This window comes from Somniosus microcephalus, chromosome 9 (assembly GCF_052327205.1).
Source record: "Somniosus microcephalus isolate GS21.2 chromosome 9, FLI_Smic_1.0, whole genome shotgun sequence".
In the NCBI taxonomy this organism is placed as follows: Eukaryota; Metazoa; Chordata; class Chondrichthyes; order Squaliformes; family Somniosidae; genus Somniosus; species Somniosus microcephalus.
This window is the reverse complement of record NC_140995.1, coordinates 206,589,151-206,615,948: the sequence shown is the minus strand read 5'-3', so window position 1 is coordinate 206,615,948 and position 26,798 is coordinate 206,589,151. Positions and strand designations below refer to the sequence as shown.

The 26,798-nt window shown below is 42.0% G+C and overlaps 1 protein-coding gene across 4 annotated transcripts in view; it reads left to right on the top strand.

The window, feature by feature from the left end:
- The first annotated feature begins 8,981 nt into the window (after positions 1-8,981).
- The window catches only part of slc22a16 (solute carrier family 22 member 16), a 108,600-nt gene continuing 90,783 nt past the window's right edge, over positions 8,982-26,798 (top strand). The window contains exons 1-4 of one of the 4 annotated variants that reach the window (XM_085997808.1): positions 8,982-9,469; positions 9,660-9,921; positions 11,108-11,154; positions 19,924-19,994. The gene's annotated coding sequence lies outside the window, so the exon portion shown is untranslated. Of the gene's footprint in view, positions 9,470-9,550; positions 9,922-11,107; positions 11,155-19,923; positions 19,995-26,798 lie in introns of those variants that run through there. The other 3 variants (XM_085997810.1, XM_085997809.1, XM_085997811.1) reach the window with 3 other exon arrangements.

The window sequence follows — 26,798 nt, the reverse complement described above, 5'->3', positions numbered from 1 at the left end:
GATTTACCTTTTGTAAATCCATGTTGACTTTGTCCGATCCTGTCACTGTTTTCCAAGTGCTCTGCTATTAAATCTTTTATAATGGACTCTAGCAGTTTCCCCACTACCGATGTCAGGCTTACCGGTCTATAATTCCCTGTTTTCTCTCTACCACCTTTTTTAAATAGTGGGGCTACATTAGCTACCCTCCAATCCATGGGAACTGTTCCAAAGTTTATAGAATTCTGGAAGATGACCAGCAATGCATCTACTATTTCTAGGGCCACTTCCTTAAGTACCTTAGGATGTAGATTATCAGGCCCTGGGGATTTATTGGCCTTCAATCCCGTCAATTTCCCTAACACCATTTCCCTACAAATACTGATTTCATTCAATTCCTCCCTCTCATTAGACCCTATGTTCCCTGAAATCTCTGGAAGGTTATTTGTGTCCTCCTTTGTGAAGACAGAACCAAAGTATGTATTTAATTGGTCAGCCATTTCTTTGTTCCCCATTATAAATTCCCCTGATTCTGACTGCAGGGGACCTACGCTTGACTTCACCAATCTTTTCCTCTTCACATATCTATAGAAGCTTTTACAGTCAGTTTTTATGTTCCCTGCAAGCTTACTCTCATATTCTATTTTCCCCCTCTTAATTAATCCCTTTGTCCTCCTTTGCTGAATCCTAAACTGCTCCCAATCCTCAGTTTTGCTGCTTTTTCTGGCCAATTTATATGTCCTCTCCTTGGATCTTATGCTATCCCTAATTTCCCTTGTTAGCCACGGTTGAGTCACCTTTTTTGTTTTATTTTTATGCCAAACAGGGATGAACAAATTCTGTAGTTCATCCATGCGATCTTTAAATGTTTGCCATTGCCTATCCACCGTCAACCCTTTAAGTAACGTTCCCCAATCCATCCTAGCCAACTCGCGCCTCATACAATCATAGTGTCCTTTATTTAAATTCAGGACCCTAGTCTCTGAGTCAACTACAGGAAACTCTCGATTTACCGGCACCTAAATAACCGGAAATCTCTGTTAACCGGCAAAATTCAGGAGTAGGTTCAGGTAAGTTTTACTTCATATTAGTGGCCGTTCCTGGATCTGTGGCTGTATAACCGGGGTTCCTGCACCTGTTGCTAAGCAACAGGGACGCCTGGATCTTGTGGCGGGGTTCCTGCTCCTGTTGCTAAGCAACAGGGATGCCTGGATCTGTTGCTGTGTACCGGGCTCTCGTACCTTTTACTATACCTCTCTGTAATCAGGACTTTTTGATAAACCGGCATCATGCCGGTCCCCTCGGTGCCGGATAAAAAAAAGTTTCCTGTACTTCACTCTCCATCTTAATGAAGAATTCTATCATATTATGATCGCTCCTCCCCAAGGGGCCTCGCACAACAACATTGCTAATTAATCCTTTCCCATTACATAATACCCAGTCTAAGATGGCCTGATCTCTAGTTGGTTCCTCGACATATTGGTCCAGGAAACCATCCCGTATACACTCTAGGAATTCCTCCTCCACAATATTGTTACTAATTTGGTTAGCCCAATCTATATGTAGATTAAAGTCACCCATGATAACTGCTGTGCCCTTATTGCACACGTCTCTAATTTCCCATTTAATGCCATCCCCAACCTCAGCATTACCGTTAGGGGGTCTGTATACAACTCCCACTAATGTTTTCTGCCCCTTGGTATTTCTCAGCTCTACCCATACAGATTCCACATCATCAGAGCTAATATCCTTCCTTACTATTGTGTTAATCTCCTCTTTAACCAGCAATGCTACCCCACCTCCTTTTCCTTTTTGCCTGTCCTTCCTGAATATTGAATACCCCTGGATGTTGAATTCCCAGCCTTAGTCACCCTGGAGCCATGTCTCCGTAATTCCAATTACATCATATCCGTTTACATCTATTTGCGCAGCTAATTCATCCACCTTATTACGAATGCTCCTCGCATTAAGACACAAAGCCTTCAGGCTTGTTTTTTTAACACTCTTAGTCCTTTTAAAATTATTATTTACTGTAGTCCTGTTTGATTTACACCCTTGATTTCTCTGCCTTCCACTTTTGCTTTTCTCCTTCCTGTCTTTTGTTTCTATCCTTGCTTCCCTTTCCTCTGTCTCCCTGCACAGGTTCCCAACCCCCTGCCATTTTAGTTTAAACCCTCCCCAACAGCACTAGCAAACACTCCCCCTAGGACATCGATCCTGGTCCCGCCCAGGTGCAAACAGTCCAGTTTGTACTGGTCCCACCTTCCCCAGAACCGACTCCAATGTCCCAGGAATTTGAATCTCTCCCCCAAGCACCATTCCTCTAGCTACGTATTCATCTGAAATATCCTTCTATTTCTACTCTGACTAGCACGTGGCACTGGTAGCAATCCTGAGATTACTACCTTTGAGGTCCTATTTTTTAATTTACCTCCTAACTCCCTATATTGAGCTTTTAGGACCTCATCCCGTTTTTTACCTATATCGTTGGTACCTATATGCACCACGACAACTGGTTGTTCACCCTCCACCTCCAGAATGCCCTGCAGCCGCCCCGAGACATCCTTGACCCTTGCACCAGGGAGGCAACATACCATCCTGGAGTCTCGTTTGCGGCCGCAGAAACGCCTATCTATTCCCCTTACAATAGAATCCCCTATCACTATAGCTCTCTGTGGTGATTATTCCTTGTTTAGTAAAAGTATTGTGATTGGTTGTTTGTTAACTGCCTTGGGATATATGTTGTAATCTCATTGGTAGTTGATGTCACATGATGTGTGGTGGCCACCTTAAATTCAGTTCTTTTCCAGCTTTGGTTGGGACTGGATGTGGAAAGATGTGCTGCAGATTTTAAAGTTAATAAAGCCTAGTTTTGGAAGGCAAATCTATTCTTTATTTCAATTTATTAACTTTATGTTAGAATGGAGCGATATCTTCAACCAGAACGATTCAAGGCTGACCCCAATTCTGCTGGAGTGGATGATAAATGGAAACATTGGTATTGTACATTTAAAAACTTTTTGGGCGTGTTGGATCAAGAGTCTCTAAATAAGCTGAATATGCTGATCAACTACATTGCTCCGGATGTATATAAATAAATATTTTGGACTGTAAAACTTATGAAGTGGCTATTTCTACATTGGAAAAGATTTTTGTTAAACCAAAGAATGAGGTATTTGCACGTCACCTTCTATCTGCCCGTAGGCAGCAGGTGGGAGAATCTTTGGATACTTATTTACAAGCACTTCGGTGCCTTAGTGTTAACTGTAATTATAAGGCCGTGACGGCTGAAGAATATAAGGAAGAATCGGTACGGGATGCTTTTATTAATGGATTACTGTCTAGATCAATTCGTCAGCGGTTGTTTGAAAATAAGACTTTGGATCTTAAAAGTGCTTTTGAGCAAGCTTCTACATTGGATGTGGCTCAGAGAAGTTCAGATTCTTATGCTCTTTTTAATCGGCCTGCGACTATGGTTTCGGCAGTTTCGGATGAAAAGGAATTATGTGGACTTAATGGGAGTGGTTTACCAGATTCTGAAATAGTTTCTACTTCGGCGGTTGTTGCCTCTAGGATTCAGAAGTGTTATTTTTGTGGGAATATCCGGCACCCTCGTCTGAAGTGTCCTGCTCGGGAGGCTGTGTGTAGTAAATGCGGCAAGAGAGGTCATTATGCACGCGTGTTCAAATCATCAGGTTCAATTACCTCCTCCTCTCCTGGTGTGGGAGGGCCCTCCTCTACCACCTCCTCCTCTGTGACTATTCAGCCTTTAGATAGGGCGTTTATTGCATCAATTTCTGCTGCATTTGCTCATGGCCTAAACAAAGCTATAGTTACGGCTCAAGTTAATGGGTTGGAAGTGAAGGCCCTTATAGATACGGGCAGTACTGAGAGTTTTATAAGTCTTCAGTTTGCAAAGGAGAAGCATTTGAAAATTTCGCCTGTTACGTATCAGGTGTGTATGGCTCAGACGACCCTTACTTCACAAATAGCTGGTTGTTGCTTTGTGAAAATGATTCTTCTAGGTAATACGTATACTGATATACGCCTATCTGTTTTGCCTAATCTCTGTGCGGATATTTTGATTGGACATGATGTGCTTCAGTTACACGAGTCTCTTAGTCTTTCATTTGGAGGGACTAAGCCACCTTTATCTATTTGTGGATTAACCTCTTTATCCATTTCTCCATTATCACTTTTTTCCAATTTGATGCCGGATTGTAAGCCAATTGCTACCAAGTCAAGAAGATATAGTAGTCAGGATAGAGAATTTATTAATTCTGAAGTTCAACGTCTCTTATTGGAAGGAATCATTGAACCTAGTTGTTCGCCTTGGCGAGCACAGGTAGTTGTCACGACTAACGAGAGACACAAGAAACGAATGGTGATAGACTATTCCCAAACTATTAATAGGTATACTCAATTAGATGCGTACCCTTTGCCTAAGATTGATGAGCTTATCAATAAAGTATCTCAGTATAAGGTTTTTAGCACTATTGACCTAAAGAGTGCTTATCATCAAATTCCTATTGTTAAGAAGGATCAACCATATACGGCCTTTGAGGCTGGTGGAAAGCTGTATCAGTTTTGCCGAATACCATTTGGTGTTACTAATGGTGTTGCTTGTTTTCAACGGGCAATGGATGCTTTTATAAGTGATAACTCCCTCTCTGACACCTTTTCATACTTAGATGACATCACAGTGTGTGGCAAATCAAGGGTGGAGCATGATTCTAATTTAAAAAGATTCCTTCAAGCTGCGGAAAAAGTTGGTTTAACTTTTAACAAAGAGAAATGTATCTTTTCGACTACTGAGGTAAATCTATTGGGGTATATTATCTCGGGAAACAAGATTAAACCAGATCCAGAACGTCTGCGACCATTGATTGATTTACCTTGTCCTACTAATTCTAAGGCTTTGCAACGAGTTGTTGGACTGTTTTCTTATTATTCTAATTGGATTGCAAATTTTTCACGGAAGATCCGGCCTCTTATTCGGGTTACAACATATCCTCTATCATGGGAGGCCAGGACATGTTTTGAGAATTTTAAAAAGGATATTTTAGGAGCAGTTGTGCATTCTATTGATGAGCAGGTTCCTTTTGTGATCGAGACGGATGCTTCTGATTTTGCAATTGGGGCTACTCTGAACCAAAATGGAAGGCCTGTGGCCTTTTTCTCACGTACTTTGAACAATAGTGAAAAAAGACATTCTTCAATAGAGAAAGAGGCATACGCAATAGTAGAAGCATTGCGTAAATGGAGACATTATTTATCGGGGCGACATTTCACGTTGGTAACTGATCAAAAATCTGTGTCCTTTATGTTTGATGTTAAACATTTTGGAAAGATCAAAAATGATAAAATAATGAGATGGAGGATTGAGTTGGCATGTTACCATTTTGACATAGTTTATCGTCCGGGGAAGGATAATGTTGCTGCTGATGCACTGTCGAGGGCTTATTGTTCTGTGATTCACGGAGATACGCTTATTAATCTTCACAATGTCTTATGTCATCCTGGGGTTACGAGGATGATACACTTCGTACGCAATAAGAATTTGCCCTTTTCAGTTGAAGACGTCAAGCGGATGACTTCATCATGTTCTATCTGCGCTCGGTGTAAACCGAATTTCTTTAAGCCTCAACGAGCTCATCTTATAAAGGCTACTTCTCCTTTTGAACGTTTGAGCGTCGATTTTAAGGGGCCTCTTCCTTCAACTACTCAAAACCGATATATTTTTACTGTTGTGGATGAGTTTTCAAGGTTCCCTTTTGCTTTTCCTTGTGCAGATGTATCAGCTGCTACAGTTATCAAATGTCTGACTCAACTTTTTGTCATCTTTGGGATGCCTGCGTATATCCATTCGGATCAGGGAAGTTCTTTTATGTCTTCCCAGTTGAAGGAATGCCTTCAGAGTCGGGGAATTTCTACTAGTAGAACTACCCCGTATAATCCCCAGGGTAATGGACAGTGCGAACGATACAATGGGGTGATCTGGAAGGCAGTTATGTTGGCTTTGACATCCCGGAACCTTAAGAATACACAGTGGGAAATGGTACTGCCTGATGCCCTGCATTCCATTAGATCATTGCTTTCAACGGATACTAATGTGACCCCCCCCCATGAAAGGCTCTTTAACTATCCGCGGAGATCTACTACGGGATATTCGGTACCTTCATGGCTTACTATGCAGGGACCTGTGCTGCTTCGACGCCATGTTAGATTGTCAAAATATGATCCTTTAGTGGAGGAGGTGGAGCTGTTGGAGGCAAATTCCCAATATGCTCATATTCGATTCCAAGATGGGAAAGAAAGTACTGTTTCAATTAAAGACTTGGCTCCTTGTGGTGGCCAGCCCTCTTCTGAGGATATTAACAATAGTCATGATTTAGATAATGTGGATGCTGTTACAGATACTACGAATGTCTCCAATCCGATTGCAGATAATTATACTTCTATTAGTCAGCCCTTGATGGATGTTTATGACCGTCCCAGTTTACCTTCTGATGGGATTTCTAATCCGGAAACCGTTGAAAATCGGGATATGGATAGCCTTCCTGCTGAAGATACTTCTGTGCCTTCTGGTGTGGGAGGGCAAGGAATTTCACCAAGGTTAAGAAGGTCGACACGAACAAGATATCCGGTCGACCGATTGAAAATGGACTTTTAAATTGATAGTAATGTTTTAAAATTGTTGTAATATTATATTATATTGTTTTAGTTGAGAGATACTTAATACTTATGTGCAATGTTATTATTTGTTGTTGTTCACTTAGTATTGTGTCATGTAAACAGTTTTACTCTTGTGCATAGTTTTAGTTGTAAATAATTAATTATAAATTGTAAAGGTTATTTAGGTTGGAGTATATTTTAAAAGGAGGGGTGAATGTGGTGATTATTCCTTGTTTAGTAAAAGTATTGTGATTGGTTGTTTGTTAACTGCCTTGGGATATATGTTGTAATCTCATTGGTAGTTGATGTCACATGATGTGTGGTGGCCACCTTAAATTCAGTTCTTTTCCAGCTTTGGTTGGGACTAGATGTGGAAAGATGTGCTGCAGATTTTAAAGTTAATAAAGCCTAGTTTTGGAAGGCAAATCTATTCTTTATTTCACTCTCCCAGTCTTTTTCCTCCCGTCCTGTGCAGCAGAACGGCCCAAGGTGCCAGGAAGTTGGCTGCTGCTGCCTTCCCCCGATAAGCCATCTCCCTCAACAATATCCAAAGCGGTATATGTTTGAGAGGGGGATGGCCACAGGGGACCCCTGCACTACCTGCCTGCACCTACTACTCTGCCTGGTGGTCACCCATTCTCTTCCTGCCTGTGCAGCCTTTACCTGCGGTGTGACCAACTCCCTAAACGTGCTATCCATGATGTCCTCAGCATCGCGAATGCTCCAGTATGTATCCATTCGCAGCTCCAGCGCCACAATGCGGTCTGTCAGTAACTGCAGCTGGATGCACATCCCGCAAACATGGTCGTCAGGGACACAGGAAGTGTCCCTGATTTCCCACATAGCGCAGGAGGAGCATGCCATAGGGCCGAGCTGTCCTGCCATGACTTACCCTTTAATTAATTTAAATCAAATCAATACCACTAATTACACTACAATTAAATGATATACTCAAGGGCCCTTGGTTACTAGCACTCCCCGATACACAACAGAGACCTTAGAAACTATAACCACAAAAATTAAGACCGTCTAAATTTTATAATATATTCATCTTAACTGTCAAACTATATAGTATAAATACTTACCTGGCTGTACTCACCCAATCAGCTGCTTCCTCTTGCCTGCATCACTTTTTGAATCATGACGTGGCTCCAGAACGCTGCCGCCGGTCTGTGAGATTGGTAAGCCTTGTACCGCCGCTCTCTCCGCTCTCGACACCGGCCTCAATCAGCTCCCTTCCCTTGTGCCGACGTCACTTTTGACTTCTGACGTCACTCTTTGAAAATTCTGCCGGTGCTGAGTTGGTACCGCCGCCTCGCCACTCCTCCCAGGTCCGCACTGCCGCCGCTGCTGCTGCTGTGGGGCCTACCTGCGCCTTGGGCTCACTTTATACCGCCTCGCCACTCCGGAAAGGGCCAAAACAAAGGTGTGGATAAAAAATAAGTAAAAATATAATGGGGGCCGAGGTTATGATCTGAAATAGTTAAACTCGATATTGAGGGGGCCCTTCCCCCCCCTTTTTTTCTCTCCCACATGGCAGCTGTCTCTCACTCTGCCAGCACATTTCACTCCTAATCTAGTGCCGTCTTTTGTCTCCACTAGTCCTATCACCATCTCGTCTAGTTTTGAATACCTCTTAATGTCTCTTAACTTCTCTTTGTTCTCTCCCAGCCTGGCCTTTCAATCTATTTCATTTCCTGTGCTTTTCCAGTCTTGACAAAGGGTTTGACCCGAAACATTGACTCTATTTTCTCTCCACGGATGTTGCCTGGCCTGCTGAGTTTTTCCAGCATTTTCTGTTGTTATTTCGGATTTCCAGCATCTGCAGTATTTTGCTATCATAAAAGTTAATGTTGACTCTGATGAAAAAATAATCCTGGAAGGTGAATGACTGCAAACTATGCATTATTTTACCTACTTAAACAGTGTGGTGCAAGGCGATGGAGTTTGCATATCTGATGTCAAAGCTCACATCGGAAAAGCTAACGGAGCTTTTCAAACGCTTGACTCAATCTGGAAATCAAATGTGATTAGAGAAAAGATGAAGTCAAGAATTTTTAAGAGCAATGCGTTGGCTGTGCAACAAACATATCCACAAAAGAAGCTCAACAGCTTCCAGTATAGTTGCTGCAATCACTCTTTAATATAAGGTGGTTTAAGAAAGTAACAAATGAAAGTGTACTTCAGAGAGCACAGTCCGGAATAGAAGACACTGATCACATTCTGAGACTGCCTGACATAAAACTATAATAAAGATCCTTAAGCAAAGAGGAACTCTATGCAACACCATAACAATGATGTACCTGAAGTGTACTTGCAACTATGTTTGCTAGAGGCAAAAGCTCAAGACAGAATTGGATGACGTTGATTCATACCGCCTAGTGCGCCTCAACGGTGCAGGAAGAATGATGATGAGGACTGCAATGTTTACAATTCAACTGGACTTCTCAGCAACTGTGACATTTAACAAATCCGCTTTATCGGCCAAATCCTGTATGACAGGGAACTCCATCCTTCTATATCGGGCTAGTCTATGGGCCTGATGCTGGAAACAAAGTTAACCACCTTTGGAGGATGTCTGAGAATCATAAACTCAGAGCTGATCTCAAACTTGTACACAGTTGGGACAGAGTAGAGGTATCTGCATCCATCTGGTTTATACTGTATCCAGCCTGACGTTAGTACCGGGCGAGAAAAAGGTGGCGGGGGCAGGACGCACTATTTCCAGTCCTGTCATGTATCATTTGGATAAGCTCAAAAATTCAAATAACGATGCGGCTTTATGGACAGGACTCGACACGCTGGCACAAGACATGTATGTACTCAAGCTGTGGTCGCTAACTCCAACCCCTAAATCGCGCGATGTCAATCATTGTGATGTCTTCGATGATGCAGGTCACGTCGTTGATAGACATGATTCATAAAATTTTCTCTTTTTTTAATAAGAAATTAATCGCACTGCATTTTTTTAAAAACCCGTTTTAACGATTTAATATTAATATCAGATTGGACCAGGATGGAATGAGCCGTGGGGCTGGACAGACTCCTGAGCTGCGGGGTTCTTCACCCTCTCCCTTCCCCATTCACAGACCCCAAGGCGGGATGGATGGATGGATGGGGAGGAGCCGCTGAGATGAATCGTCTTCCAGCGATGGTGCGTCATTAGTCGGAGGAGCCGGTGAGGAAGAAGGCAGGTCAGCGTGCGCGGCTCCAACAATGGCGGGCAAGGAAGAGAATCACAAAACTTCCGATTTTTATCGGAGCGAGGTAAGAAGAAAAAGCATCTTTCTCATTAAATGTTTTTTTTTAAAAAAAACAAAAATTAAATTAACAACAGGCTGAAAGCCTGAATTTTCAGGAATTCTTCCAATTCCCTCACCACCATGTCTCCCCCCTCCTCCGCTCCTCCTCCCAACATGTCTTCTTTCATCCATGCCGCCACTACGATGTGGCGAATAAAATTGGCTTTAATCTCCACCGCGTTATCGGTATCTAATCTAAAATGTGGGCTTTGGGCTTTTTTTTAAATTTCCCCCTCCCTTTCTTAAAAGCCTTTTTGTATTGGTGACGGGACTGTTCTCCGACGGATTAAAAGCGGTGCCACGGATGATGCCGTGTTTCTTTCTCTTTCTCTTTGGTCCATGCGGCGCATGAACCGCCACCCAAGGGAAGCAAAAGAGACGAATTTTTTTGATGCAAAGCTACGCTTTAAAAAAAATACCCAAAATATAATTAACTTCATGAAATATATCTATTATTACTTACTTTTTTTTTAAAAAACACGATGGCGGGGGTTCGGGACTTGGCACGTGTCCGTTTTTTTTTTGAAAATGGAACCGAATTTCAACCGTTATTTTTTTAATGGTCTCGTTGCTACGGATCACGCCAGAGGCTAAAGCGACACGCGTTGCTGATAATGGCCGCAGGCCACCGAGGATGGAGAAATGGTCTTTATTTCATTCCACTTTACGCATGTGGAGATAGGAAGCCTCCAGTGGTTGCATTGGAATTTTTTTTTCTCTGTCGAGGTGTCATTTTTAAAAAAATATATAAAATGACCCTTTTGAGAAACACCTGGAAATTGCAAACAGCAGGAGGCTTCCAGTTCCCTAAATATGTAATATTTTTTGGTGTGGCTTGAATATTGACCTAACTAACTCAAATTCTATTCGATCCAGTTGGCCCCGTTTCCTCACCATTTAGTAGTAAGGATTGCCAATTTTTTAAACCTATATATAAAAACAATTAATTAAAAAGTGTACCCTTTTTTAAAAAAAAATGCAAGCTTGCAATTCCCACTCAGCCGGCGCAAATTTATGCTTACTAACAAGGTATTTTTTGCCATCCTCCATAACTTAAAAATCATGTCACTGGTTTATATTTAAAAAAAAACGAGGTTTACAGTCAATAAAGACTGGCGAGTATAATATTTATTTAAATTCTCTCTCTACAGGAATATGTTGTAAGAATTTGAGGGCATCATGCAATTGAAATAAAATCGTGAGTGTAAAACAGTGGTAAGATGTGGGTTCATGCACTCTTTCCCCACACAAGTGAGTTTCTTATCTGGGGTGGAGGCAAACCACTTGAGATGCTCTCCAGTAAATCTATAAGCAGCTAGTTACAGAATGATGGGAGGCCTAGTAGCCTTGCTTGCTGGGTATGACTTGGGTGGTGATGTTTTAAAATGGGGCCGAAAAATTGATAAGGGCAAGTAAAAGTAATTCATGTTTTTAAAGAGTGTGGGCATAGTGCCACGGTAAGTTGGTGTTCCAATGTGCTGTGACACAGTAGATGCATGTACGCTTTGTGTGGATCTACAGATTTCTTTTTTCCACCTTCAGCTTTTGTACAAGCCATGTAATCTCCCAGAATTCCCTTTGCTTCCCATTCTGTTCCAGCCCTGCCTGTGTCCTTGTGCCTTGCGTTCCGTTTCCCAGTTTGGCATTGCTAGGATTCAGGACTGCTCCTTTCAAGTAAGGGAAGACGGGATAATAATCAGTCTCCATTGTACGAGTAGAAATACTGCATCAACTATGATGGGACCATTGTGTTAATAAGGCCCTTTCATTTGTGCTGTGGAGACCAGAATAATCCCAATTCCCAAGAATGTTGTAAGCAGGGCTGAATCCTGATAATAGCAGCTGGGTAAAGGCAGATGCAGAAGTGTGGGGAAATGGAATGGACAGAAGTATGCAGGGAATTGGAGATTGCATTACTGGGGGGGGGGGGAAGTGTACAGCAGGGAGGTGGATAGGGTGGAAGCTAAGTACAGGGAGTTGGATGTGTGGAATGGGATGTTGAGTTTGGTGGAAGGTGGTGAAGATTAGATATATATCAGCAATGGGAAGCAGACTAACCGGTTTGGAAGTGACAGAGGAGGGCAGATGCGCAATTTGGCTGTGAGTTTGGGGCAAGAGAGAAGTGGAGGTAATGGCGGTGTGAACAGAAGGAAATGCATAGGGAGAAAAGAGGATAGAGATAAGGAAACGAGGTTGCTGCTGGAAAGTGAACAGATGGAATTTGAGTGAGCATGGGTTGATCAATTTAGCTTGGAGTCATATATATGGCCACATGGATTGGGAAACGACACATGGAGAAACTGGATGGGGCAGAGATAATGAAACGTGGTGCTGCTGAAGTACAAAGTGAGTTGATGGAAGTGGGGCATGCACCGTTAGGTGGATACAGGTGAGAAGTGAGCAGGTGTGGTTGAAAGGCCAATTGCTTTGGTGGGTGTGGCTGAAAGGAAACCTACCTACTTAATGCAACAGCAACTAATACATTTTGCAACAGCAAAGATGTGGTTATTGAAGGGAGAGGGAGGTCAGCGATCCAAGGGGACGTGGTAACGAGGGACAGAGACCCAGGAGAGTGCAATAGACAGATAGAATAGGAGTCTAAGGTGCATATCGGGAGGGGGGCAGCGGGGCAGCAGCACCCGGGGGAGGAAAGTGGAGTGGGGGCCCTCAATAACATGGCAAAAAGAGAGAACAGGATCCTGAGGCCATAGTGTGATTGGTGGGGGAGGAAGCAATATGAGCTTCCCATGTTGATGGATGTGACAGAGAAGTGTTGATGTGGAGAAAGAAGGCAGAATTGCAATGTAGAGATGGAGCCCATGACTGGGTAAAGAAATGTTCTGTGGGGTACAGCAGAGGGTGTGGAGAGGCCTCTCTGCAGTGTGGCAGAGCAAGGGTATAGGGTGGATGGGAATGGCTATTTGGCACCAAAGGCGGGGGGAGTGGAGTGAGATGTGGAGGTGTTGAAAAGAGAGTGGGGGAAGAATGTGTGCTGAAGAGAACAGGAGATGGGAATATTTGGTGTTACCAGGCCAGGGTGAATGGCAAGCAGCATCATGTGGCAGACAGGGATATGGGGCTAGAAGAAAGCTTGGGGTAATGGGAGGCAAGTGCAAAAATAGTGGGCATGTACTGGTGTGTTGTAGAAGAGAAATGGATAGAAGTCAGTGAGGAGGGTGATTGATGGGGGCATCTGTATTGGGAGTGGAGACATTTGAGGGTCAGACTCGGGAAGGGTAGGAAGGCAGGCTCCTGGGATGAGAATGGGAAGCTGTTGTTGGCAAATGGAGCTGTTACAGCACTGGTGGATGAGTGTCGTGGTTCATGGGGTAGAGGGACAGAAAATACCTGGTGGAAAAGGAAGGTGAATATGCTGGGGTGAAGAAGCACTTGACATGTTTGTAGAAGAATGCCTGTCAATAAGCTAAATTATTCACATTTTTAAAAAGCTGGTGGATTTTGTGGTCACAAAGGCTGGAGTTGCCTGCTGGGAAAGAATCTACAGTATTTCAATCTAGTGAAGGTGTTTGACATTTCCATTGCCAACTCCAGCTATCTTTATGGTTTCTAAGTAGGTGACAATTTAATGCTAATTATTATGGGCAGTTTTGTACTCTGGGACTAGTTTAAGGCTGTCCAAACTCATCACATTAGTCTGGGCTGGGATTGATCTCTCAAATTTAGAATTGAAAGAACATTGTTGTAAATTGCACCACCCAGTTCCCAGACAGTTAAATTTTATGCAAAAGCTGCACTGTATTCTTGATGCAGATACGTTGTGTGCCATTGATTTCTGTGTGTGTGCCATATTCTGTTTTGGATGTGCTGTTAGAATGTATTTCGCACATACATTGAGCCATTTTCCTGCATCATATAATTCTATTCATAAAAGCTCTGTTTAAAAGTTAGTATCTTTACTCCATTGCTGTGTATCTCGAATCTAACCCAGGGAAGACTTGCATTGGAGTAAATAACACTTGAGATTTTGAATAATGGCTGTTTTCATGTTTTGTTTAGTTTGCAAAGATGGGTGGGTATTGTTGGTACAGGCACATTTACTGTGAAAAGATTAGTTTGTCAGGGTTTACTGATGTTGCATTAGTTTTAATGATTGGTCTGACTGGCACTATTTTCAGAGATCTATATATTATATATATACGTTTCTAATAACCCAATGTAAGTAAATGCTGTGTGACAAGTGTTTTTTTTCTGTGTGTGTACATTAGGTGGAATAACAGCAGGGTACAGCCGGAGGCAACTGTAACAAGAACAGATGACTCTCAAATTTGACCCTGATGGTTTGTTTAGAGCACTGAAAGGTCTGGAGAAATTTTACTGGAGTACCAACTGGTAAGCCAGAGCTTTTCCATGACCTGTGTGTGCTCTAACAACTCCAGGTTCAATAAGTAATGCTTAACAGTGATTGAATTTCCGCGCGTGAGACAGACTTCAAGGTGACGGCGCTGTTTGGGAGAGAGCTCCAAAAGTAGGAGCAGGAATATGTGACGCTTTGCTGCTGGTATTCCATGTCGACTGTTTGGAATGATACAGGATGTTGAAGTGCAACTGCATCAGCTCTTGTGTTCCTGGCATAAACATGGAGGTCTAGCTAAAGCAGAAGCAACTCCTGTGGCACTGCTCCAGCCATGATCTTGAAGAGGACTGTCAGAATGGCAATGTGTCTCAGATGTTGCGGAGGATGGAGTATGCCAACTTAATCTGAACCAATGGTCTAAATTGCTTTGGACTGTAATGAGTCCACAAGTAAAAGATGGGTTCTCTGTAGCCTGCCAAACAAGGTTATAATATTCCATCACTGGGCAGATCCAGTCTTTGATACACTCAAGTTTTCCAGGCGTGATGAGTGGTGGTGAGGTTTCTTTGGAATTTCCACTTTTCTGCCGGCTTTTTGTTGGATGATCGTCAGTCAGTTGCCAATGCAACTCTGCTTGAAAGTTGAGTTACTGCTCAAGTCAGCGCCTCAGAAGAATGCATCATTACATCAGCTTTATGGTGTCCCTGCGACCATAGATAACCAGTGAGACGTTTGGCATTTCTGACTTCCTGATGTTTAGGTATCCACATAATAAATAAGAAGGTGGTATGCCGCACCAGGAATATCATCATGGATTCGTATTTTAATCCTTGCCTTTGCCAGCTCTCAACTAGTCAGGAGGTGGTTGGAAGAGAACAACAACTGATTACTTAGTAACGCCTCAATATATGGATGTCGGTGACTCACCTGGATTATCTTGTGTGCACTAACCTTACTGCACATTTACTGCGCATTGCAGTATGTTACTATTGCTGGTAATATAACATTGGAATATTTTTGGCACAGTAACCCTTAAAGCGCCAGCAAATCCAGAGAATTCCAAGCTCCTTTCAATGGCTTTTACGTTTTTGACCTGTATGCTACCACACTGAAATAAAGCTTGCTATAAGTATCAAAACAAATCGTATGTCAGAAGTAGATTTATCACTAATATGAAACATAAACTACTAAAATAAACAACATTCTAATTTTTTAAAAAGCTTTAATTTCACTCTTTTTCATTATTCTTCCTGATTCTTTTCTTGTGATTTTTAACCTTTGATTTATTTCTAATACTTTTACTTAGTAACACTTTCTGCCTCCCAGGTTCCACTATCCATTTTGGAGGTGGGGCCCAAGATTGAAAAACATGGCAACTAACTGGAAACTGATTACAAAGGGTGCTTTTTTAGCCATTAACTGATGGAAGTCTAAATATTGATATGGTCATATTGACGTGACTAGCTCAATTTGACAAAAAATAGACTTGAAAGTTTTAAATTGCAGAATGACAAAGACAATGATGAGGAATCACATATAACAAAGATCAACAAATACATTTCCTCAAGGAATATATAATGTAAGAATCATATGAACCTGGAGCTCACCATAAATGTCCAACTAAATCAAAACTAAGCCACAAAACCTGAGTTAAGGCTCTTTCAAACAGCTAAAGAGAACCCTAAGGATTACGTGATTGCCAAGGAGAGAAAAAGGGGATGGATCTAAAGGAGGTCATCCATGGGGAGAAATGCTCGTAGTCAGGATAGGAAGCTATAAGAAACAGGAAAAAACAAACCAAGAAAGGAATGATGGGGATGCTTCAAATGACGAGATGCAGAGCCTCTTTTCCAGATATCCCAACAGTGAACACAACTACAGGTGAACTGTCAATGACCCCTGAACCCTGCAATTACAAGATTCCACTAAACCCTACTTCACCTGTTGACCTCATACTTGGTAAATGAAATGTAAAACAAAGGGAGTACATAATCTCCTCATATCCTGCAGTCTATTAACCCATGTGGAGGCACTCCCACCTGACAGAAAAGACCAGCCTGCAACAATATGCTGAAAACACGAAGGTCATCAAATGACGTGGGGGGTCTATATGGTGTCCCACTATACATTAGAGAATTGGGGCCAATTGAAACATTCATGGCAGTCTTAGTTTTGATCTCCCATAATATTGACCAATATTGTTGGATCTGTGGGCAGAACCACAAGCATGTAGGAGATAGTACTTAAGTCATTATAAACCTTGCAAAGCTACATTAACTTGTTGCAGGACAACTATCTCATTCGTGCACTAGAAGCCTGATTTGATCTTCAAAATAAATCATTTATGATGCTCAAGGGTTAAACCCAACACATTGATTGATTAAATCAATTTTGAAATAATTAGTTGAATCTTACTAAAGTAAACCAAAATAGTATTCTGCATTCTTGGAGTGGGGGAGAAATGTGTATACATGCGCTATATAACTAGACCTGATTTTCAAGGTTTTAATTCCTGTATTTATATTAAAAAGAAAATGCAAGAAAATACACTTTTCCAGTCAAAAGTCAAACAAAATGTTTGTAATTAGAAAACTTTGGGTTTAATTGGATTGAGTTAACACAACAACTTTGGAAGAAACAAATAAGCTTCCTTCCAAAATTGTTTTGCTGAAAAAGTATAATACTTTAATGCTTATAACTTTCTTCACAAAGTATAATGTACAACATTAGCTGCACCTTTGGTGCTTCCTTGTAGAACTTCATTCTACTGCTGGTATGTGACACAGCCAACCGAAGGTCTGCTCTACGCTGATGATGCCTGTGGCTACGAGAGAAGGTGAATGGCTCCCTGCACCAAAAAGGGAAAAGCAACTACGTGTCACACTAGAATTGCAGTACATCGAACAATGTTTATGGGTTTTAGCGGGTTTGACACTAATTTTGGGGAAGGTAATTATTGGGTTTAACCCTAAAATCAGAAGGATTATATAAAGAAGAGCTTACTACCTCTGACTCATACTTTTTCACAAATATCCCCTATGTGCTAAGTATGAATCTGATGTGAATTGTACAACTACAGGGCTTTGATTTTTCACTTGACTGATGCATTTTACCTCTAAATGAAATGTAATTTTTTAAATTGCCAAGTACAGTATGATTACATTTTGTACACTTGATTTATACGACAGAATTTTAATATGAATTCAAATCACACACTTAATTGACAAGTTAGCTACCTTCAATGTATGTATATTAAGTTCAGGGGTTGGGGGATTGCTACTTAGCAGCATTTTTTTGTTTTAATGTTTAAAACTTTGGAATGGTAAGTGGTTATCAGGATAAAAGAAAAAAGTTGTATGCAGAAGCAATTAAAATACTTTTGAAAAAGTAAATGTATTGCATTGTGTTGCCTAATAAAACAGTAACTTTGCTATCAGTTTCCTGATGTAATTTGTAGATGTACAACAGTGCGAATCCGATTCCCCGGAGCCAAGCCCCAGGGCATGCATCTCTAACATCTACATTTATCTTACAATCCCACTGGACTGGCTGTCAAGAGACTGCAAAGAAGAAAGATTATGACATCCCTATACACCATGGAAGTAGCTGGATGCTTATTAGTATAGTCAACAGATTGACTAACTTTGGTTAGCCTACTTGCACATCCTGATGCAAGAATATAAAATTTTGCATCTGATGTAACGCAGGCTTTATAGTTTCTATATCCTTGTTTCCGGCTGGCTCTGGTTTTGTGCTATAATATAGAGGGGGAAGCTCCTGACCCTTGTGGTTTGTGTTTCTTCCTATATTTTAGGTAGATCTTCAGATCTGCTTTTTGTGAGATATCATCCACTGAATCTTGGGATTTGCCTTCTTCAATCACAGCCATAACTACTCAACCTTTGAACCAGCCACTCGGTCATGTCCTGCAAAATTTGAGGACGAATGACCAAAATTAGTTTCTCTTTGGCTTCATATATCACCCCTGGCCCTAATGTTCACATCTCTCTGCAGCGTAGTAACCTGCCACTTAAAACTACATCTCGTGAATGTTGTATTATGTCAGTTATGTTGCTTTTATACTGCAGTTTTGGTGTTGGTGCAGTTGCTACTTGAGTGTAGACTCAACACCAAAGGTACAATATAAAATTGGACAAGCCCATATCCGAGTAACTGAAGCCATCTGGAAGAGGACATCCCCTATCAGTAAGGATCATTGACCGTATAAATGCAGTTGGTGCAATGTCCTGCTTTTACTTTTTTTTAAAAAGGTAAGCTCTTTAACATTAACAGCAAAATTTGGTTGTCCATTGTGCAGCCATTTGCATTTTAATAATTGAAGAGAGCTGACTCACTCCTCATCACTTCAGCTCACTTCAGTCATTAGAAATAAGACTTGAGTGAGTGGGAAGGTCAGTGAATAATGCTTCTTGCATGTGTTTGCTACGTGTGAAGCTTTGCCTTCCCCAACCTCTCAGCAATGTCAACAGGCAGTGATGTATTGCTTCCTGCTTGCCCCAGTGAAAGTAGTCAAAACTATCCTTCAATGCACTCTATCCCTTTCTTTCACATCTATCTTTTTTTATGTTTCTCTCCTCACCTCTTTCTATCTGCTTTCTTGAGGACCTGCCAGGTGAAGTGGTGTCATGTTTTTTCTCTTGCAGCATCAAACCCTTGTGCCAGGCAATAGGCGAAACCAAACCAGACTGCTGGAAATTGGTACTCGCCCAATTAGCAACTGAATCGGCAGCTCTGAAGAGGTACCATCTACCTCATGCTGCACACCAAATCGCTGTTGAGAATGGATGGGGCTACATGCTGATTGGCAGCTATTTTAATTGATGTTGCCTGGTTAATTTGCTTTGTTTTCTGGGGGACTGCAATCTTAATGTCTGAAATCTTTTTTTCCTCCTGCTTGACTGTGAAGCTGACAATTGTCAGCATGTCTTTGCAGGAAGGAAAAGTAGCTTTTTTGCCATTGAAATCTGAGTTCTTGGGACACTTGAGAGGTATGGTTCTTAATCCAAACATGCAGTTATTGGATTAGTTTTTTTTAAACCTTTCTATGTGGGGGAATCCCTGTAAATACTTACACACTCCCACAGACACCCAGTCCTGTTAGAAGAAGTGTTAGCTATCCAATGCAGAACTGGATTATTGCTTCAAAAACCTATTTAATTAGTGCACAACAGAAAATCTATGCTAGCCTGTCAACAACTACAGAAAAAAAAAATCATGAGACACTGCTCATGGCACTCATCTGTCCAGTTGTAGACTGACCGTAATCCCAAGTCCCAGACACCTTGGAATCTCCTTGCAGAGTTTAGGGACCCCAGTTTGAAAACCTGTAACTTGGATGAATTCTTTATAGATGTAAACATTTCCTTCAATTATGAGGAAGTTAAAACAAAATATTTTCAAGGCAAATTGTTTTATATAGAGGTCATGCAGATAAAATGCATGTATAATTGAAGACTGATGCTTGGGTACAAAAAATTTCTAGCGGAGCTTGTACACGGATTGGGTTTGATAGATTATGTACATTTGGTAAATGATATAGGAGAAAGCAATACGCATGTTGCAACAGTGAATGAGTTTTGCCTGGTTTGAAATATTCAATATCCAGCTTTAACCTATTATTCTTCCCTTCAGGCATGTGATATAGGTTTTTGGGGATGTTCCTCTTTTTTCCTGGCTATGGTGCAGGCGAAGGGACCATACTGGTAAGAACTTCTGTGTTCCAGTTGTACTAAGAATGTTGCCTTTTACCTTTAACGCCTGCTGAATTTTGAGTAAGACTTGAATGCAGGTGTTTAAGGTGGGTGTCGGGGACTCGGCACGAATATAGTGCAATGGATTGACAAGTTGTAAATAACAAATCCATGGAATTTACACCGGGTATGTCGAACAGAAACCCAAAAGATAATTTGTTTTCTAGTCTATTGCTTGATCAGCTTCATCCTGAACATCATCCCAAAAGGGTTGCACCTTGCTGCAGATCTAAAATATGTTGTATCCAGTGACTGTGTACCTACCACATCCTGCCCACTGGATACATGGTTTTTGTACCTCTAGTCCCTGCCTGTATTGCTGTTGATGTTAGCTACCAGTGTTGGTATTCAACCTGCTTCTTGCTTTTTAGCAATATGAAACGAGGGAATGCAATTGACACAGCTGTGCCAACCTCTCTCCTGTGTTGGTCGTGGAGCCCTTTCACTTGTGCAATGGACACCTTATTGTACTGTTCCTTTGCTTTATTGAAAGAGAAACACTAAATCCTGGCATTGGCAATTAAGCAATTTGGGGAACAGGCATACAGGGTAGCTTCTGTAAAGGATTGGCATAGGAGGTAGACACATGGAGGTGTTAGGGGATACAGACATTGTGACTGGATTTTAGGCTTCACTTCAAATTTTCAGTGCACACGTCTAGCAATGCCATCACCCTGCGTGACATTATTTGCAGATGAACTTCAGAAATATAGAGACCAAAGGACAATTCCTATAAAGGAAAAAAATAGAAGAGCCAGCTCCACCGAAGAGTATGCAGATACTCTTTTTGGCCAAAATTGGACCAACCTCAAGTTTTTTCCGTAGTGGTCATGGCATCCATCAGCTCATTGGTGAATAAGAAATTAAGTGGGGTGAAGAATGCCTTCCTGAATAATCCGTGTGTAAGTGTTTCAATGAGATTAATATTATGACCCAGTGCCTATCTCTTATGACTAGGTATACATCTAGTTTAGCAGTTCACCAGAATTTTGCAAGAGGCTAGCTTCTTTATGAGCAGGAAGCTATCAAAAGGTATGGAAATGTTGGGGGCTACTGTTTTCCCTGAATACTGGACATTGAGAGGCTCATTTCATTTCTGCACTGAGATTATGCGCATCACACTTTGACCTTGTGCTTTGAAGTCAAATTAGTGACTAGGTACCAGGTTGTTGTGATGCAGATGCTGGAACAGCTTCTCTCTGGCTATCATTTCCATGCGCTTTAACATGATTCTCTTGACAGTAGGAAAGTTAGTCTAGTTATTAGGATTTGCCTGATCACTTTTTGTGAATGGCCATATTTGATTGGAACAACACTGGTTGATGAGTCAAATAATGTTCCCACTAGGTTTTCAATAAAGTGTAATGGGAGTGTGAATTTTTCACAGCATGTGTACCTGAACTGTGAAAGCACCCAGCATAGCAGTTAATTTACAGATAATTGTCCTTCCAAATTTGGTTTAAAGGAAAGGACTTGCATTTATATAGCGCCTCTAACAATGGGATCTTTTACACCACCATGATGCCTTGGTGGTCTGCACAGAGTGATCTTAAATGGAGTGCTTCTAAACAGTGTTAAAGTTGGGAATTTGGAGAGAGTGGAAGTCTCTGGTAAGTCTGGGTGAGTACTAGCTGTAAAAAGTGAAATTTAGTTTAACATTTTGAATTTAACATAGAACTTTTAAAACCTGTAGTTAACAGAAACTGCCTGTCAGTCAGCTGTAAGTGTTTGTCTTGAACACGAATTACTGTGAGCAGGGAGGTGAGACCGCACTTGTAACTTGTGTGGCTCCAAGGGTATAAAAGTAAACACCATCTGCTGATGCACAGTGTGTTAAAGTTGGGAATTTAGAGAGAGTAGGAATTCGGAGCAGAGGGGGAAGGAGGTGCTACGTTTTGCCTCCAATGCTTGTGCTTTGTTACAGGTAAATATTTAATTTCATCTACGTAAACTTAAACTCGATCTAGTAATTAGTTAAAAACTAAACTATAAGCGAGTAAATAGAGTTGAGGTGCCAATCAGCCACAATCTAATTGAATGGCGGAGCCGGCTAAAGGGGATGAATGGCCTATTCTACTGAGCCAAAGCTGATGCCTTTGTGTCTGGAAATAGTTTTTTGGGGATCAGTGAAGTATTACCAGTTACAGTCTGCCACTTATACTGAAGGGGATGAATTAACAGTATCACTGATGCGTATTGGCCTAAATATTTGTCTCCCTATAATGTACTAATACCAATATACCAAATAAACCTAGGGGCAACAATGGAGCAAGAGTAATTAGTTCCTTGGATTGAGCTTTTGAGAGTCGGGAGTATCTATGGCCGAGGTGTCCAAGAATGTTGTCTTTGTGGGCCTCATAGATGTATATCAGAGAGCCTAAGGAGCCACATATTATAAATCTGTGTTTCATTTGATTTGCATATATCTCAAGTTGTGGATATTAACAGAGAATGGTATGCTCACTTAAAATTTATCCACCAATGTGGCAAAAACACTAATAACATCTCTTTCCAAACAAAATTCAAGCAGGACAAATCAGTGAATAATATATACAAGTACAATTAGTTTCTGATCTTCCAGGGCTAAGGAGCTGTGTGGGGTCCAGGAGCTGCAATTTGGACACCACTGACCTATGGCATCAGTTTTTTTAGAAACAATTTTGAAGGAGCTGTTTAACTTGATTTAGACTGATCTCGATTTGGTTAGTTGGTTGTTACACTTAAATGGAACTTTTGATACCTGACATGGATTTTAGATCTGGTATTCAAGAACTGCTTTATTCAAAATGATGTGAAACGTGCAATTCCCTCCCTTTCAGGAGGATGGGAGGTGGTGGGATTGCATGCAATGTGAGAAATGCATATTTCTTCGGATCTGACTGCTTTCCATCAGTCTTGGAATTATGAGAGAGAATTGTGTAGTTTGGAACTGTTGACAGATTTATACTGAGATCTCAGTTCTTTAGTTTGCCTGATCTTCCCTATCTACTGAAATATTTCATTTTGGCTAATGCTGCAGCACATTTGTTTGACTAAAACCAGGTTGAGAGTCAGCGTAAACATTTAGCTGGTTGGAAGGAATATTATACTATGCAACATTGAGTTGATTTGAATAGTCTGAGTTGCATAGAATTTACAGCACAGACAGAGGCCATTCGGCCCAACTGGTCGATGCAAGTGTTCATGCTCCACACGAACCTCCTCCCACCCTACTTCCTTCCTCCCTCGTGCTTATCTAGCTTCCCCTTGATGCATTTATGCTATTCACCTCAACTACTCCATGTAGTCGCAAGTGCCACATTCTAACCACTCTGAGTGAAGAAGTTCCTCCTGAATTCCTTACGTGATCATTTTTTTATGCCCCTTATTTGGACTCCCCCACAAGTGCAAATGACTTCTCTACGTTTCTCCTATCAAACCCCTTCATAATTTTAAAGTTCAGATGATGGGATGCCAGTCTGAATGAGAAACTTGTTGCAAGTATTCCAGTTTTCTCAATCGTATATCCAAACAATTTTCCTTTCAAGAAAAATTACTTCTCTTTCCTCCCCCCCCCCCCCCCCCCCCAACTTTAAAAATTGAGCAATTCTAACAACTGTGGTGAAGTGCAGTCAAAAAAATTGAATGTAGGTCAGAGCTTATGGTTTAAGTAAATATTACCCAGTTGTACTTCGGTCCCCATTCCCTTCTCCTTAGATGGCAAGCTTTGGACAGCCTGGTTTTATGTTGTTTGGGAGACAAGATATGTGGCTTTGGTAACTAATGAGGTTTATGTAGGCTACACATTTCACCTTTTCTCAGTCTGCAAACCTGCCAGCCACCGAGGGTCTAGAATCACCCACTGAAAAAAACACTTGCACTTATGTAGCACTTTCATGTCCTCGAAGTCCCAAAGTGCTTCACAGTCACTGAATCAGTTTTAGGCAAATGCAGCAGCCAATTTTTTTTTATTATTCATTCATGGGATGTGGGCGACGCTGTCCAGGCCAGGATTTATTGCCCGTCCTTAATTACATAAGAGCATAAGAAATAGGAGTGGGAGTAGGCCATTTGGCCCTTCGAGCCTGCTCTGCCATTCAACAAGATCACAGCTGATCTTTTGCTTCATCTCCACTTTCCTGCACTATCTCCATATCCCTTGATTCCCTTAATCAAATTGCCCTCGAGAAGGTGGTGGTGAACCACCTTCTTGAACTGCTGCAGTCCATGTGGTGAAGGTACTCCCACAGTGCTGTTAAGCAGGGAGTTCCAGGATTTTGTCCCAGCGACGATGGAGAAATGGCAATAAGTCGGGATGGTGTGTGACTTGGAGGTGGTATTCCCATGTGCCTGCTGCCCTTTCCTTCTAGGCAGTAGAGGTCAAGGATTTGAGGTGCTGTCGAAGAAGCCTTGGTGAGTTGCTGCAGTGCATCTTGTAGATGGTACACACTGCAGCCATGGTGCGCTGGTGGTGGAGGGAGTGAATGTTTAAGGTGGTGGATGGGGTGCCAATCAAGCGGGCTGCTTTATCCTGGATGGTGTCGAGCTTCTCGAGTGTTGATTGAGCTGCACTCATCCAGGCAAGTGGAGAGTATTCCAGCACACTCCTGACTTGTGCCTTGTAGATGGTGGAAAGGCTTTGGGGAGTCTGGAGGTGAGTCACTCAATGCAGAATACCCAGCCTCTGACCTGCTCTTGTAGCCACAGTATTTATGTGGCTGGTCCAGTTAATTTTCTGGTCAATGGTGACCCTCAGGGTGACGATGGTGATGCAGTTGAATGTTAAGTGGAGGCGATGAGACTCTTGTTGGAGATGGTCACTGCCTGGCACTTGTGTGGCGCGAATGTTACTTGCCACTTATCAGCCCAAGCCCAAGCTTCATTATCTGAGGTGTTGCAAATGGAACTGAACACTATGCAGTCATCAATGGACATCCCCACTTCTGACCTTATGATGGAGGGAAGGTCATTGAAGCAGCTGAAGATGGTTGGGCCTAGGACACTGCTCTGAAGAACTCCTGCAGCAGTGTCCTGGGACTGAGATAATTGGCCTCCAACAACCACAGCCATCTTCTTTTGTGCTAGGTGTGTCTCCAGCCAGTGGAGAGATTTCCCCCTGATTCCCATTGACTTCAATTTGACGACACCTTCTATCACTTTGCTGATGATTGAGAGTAGACTGATGGGTCGGTATTTGGCTGGATTGGATTTGTCCTACTTTTTGTAGACATGACATACCTGGGCAATTTTCCACTTTTTGGGTCGATGTCAGTGTGGCACCTGTACTAGAACAGCTTGGCTACACAGCTAGTTCTGGAGCACAGGTCTTCAGCACTACAGCCGGGATGTTGTCGGGGCCCATAGCCTTTGCTGTATCCAGTGCACTCCGCCGTCTCTTGATATCATGTGGAGTGAATCGAATTGTTGAAGACTGGCTTCTGTGATGGTAGGGAACTCCTGAAGTAGGCCTAGATGGATCATCCACTCAACACTAATGGCTGAAGATGGTTGCAAACACTTCAGCCTTGTCTTTTGCACTCACATGCTGAGCTCCACCATCATTGAGAATGGGGATGTTCAGAGAGCCTCCTATTCCTGTTAATTGTTTAATTGTCCACCACCATTCAGGACTGGATGTGGCAGGACTTCAGAACTTTGATCTGATCCGTTGGTTGTGGATCACTTAGATCTGTCTATAGCATGCTGCTTCCGCTGTTTAGCGTAGTAGTCCTGTGTTGTAGCTTCACCTGGTTGGCACCTCATTTTTAGGTATGCCTGGTGCTGCTCCTGGCATGCTCTTCTACACTCCTCATTGAGCCAGGGTTGGTTCCCTGGCTTGATGGTAATGGTAGAGTGAGGGATATGCTGGGCCATGAGGTCACCGATTGTGGTGGAATACAATTCTGCTGCCAATGGCCCACAGTGCCTCATGGATGCCCAGTTTTGAGCTGCTAGATATGTTCTGAATCTATCCCATTTCGCATGGTGGTAGTGCCACACAACACGATGGAGAGTGTCCATAGTGTGAAGATGGGACTTTGTCTCTACAAGGACTGTGCGGTGGTCACTCCTACCAATACTGTCATGGACAGATGCATTTATGCAAAGCAAACTCCTACAAAAAACAATGACATGAACAATTAGTTAACCTTTTTTACTGGTATTATTTGAGGGATGGTTGTTGGCCAGAATACTGTGAAAGCTTCCTCAAAGTGCCGTAGGATTTTTCTGTCCACCTGAGGAGGCAGATGTGGCCTCGGTTTAATGTCTCATCTGAAAGATGGCTCCTCCGACAATGCTGCGCAGAAGTGTCAGCCCAAATTATATGCTTAAACCCTGTTGTGGAGCACTTGTTAATCTTAGTCTTCATGTGCATTTGCTTAAATATATCATAATTTCAGAGACCAAGTTCCTACCAGATGATCCACCTTTTGGATAGCAAGCCCAAAGATGCTGCTTTTTATGATCAAGATGCAGAAACGGATCATTTGCTCTTGTGCTTTGCAAATCCTTTTCTGGTGTAGAATAGAATGTCTCTGCTCGGTAACTGGTATAATGTCGTCTCTAATGTTCTGAGCTGTATATTGATCCACTCGTCTATCACTGCAGATGCCCATACTGATGAAACAGGATCAGTATTACATTTCTTGCAATTTTTATTAACTTTTGTGATGCAGAGAAAGGGAATTACTAGAATCTCTAGATGATCTGTCATTGTGAAGCAGTGAATTGCCTTTCTGTAATTTTCTGTCATTCCATGGATCTTGCAAATATCTC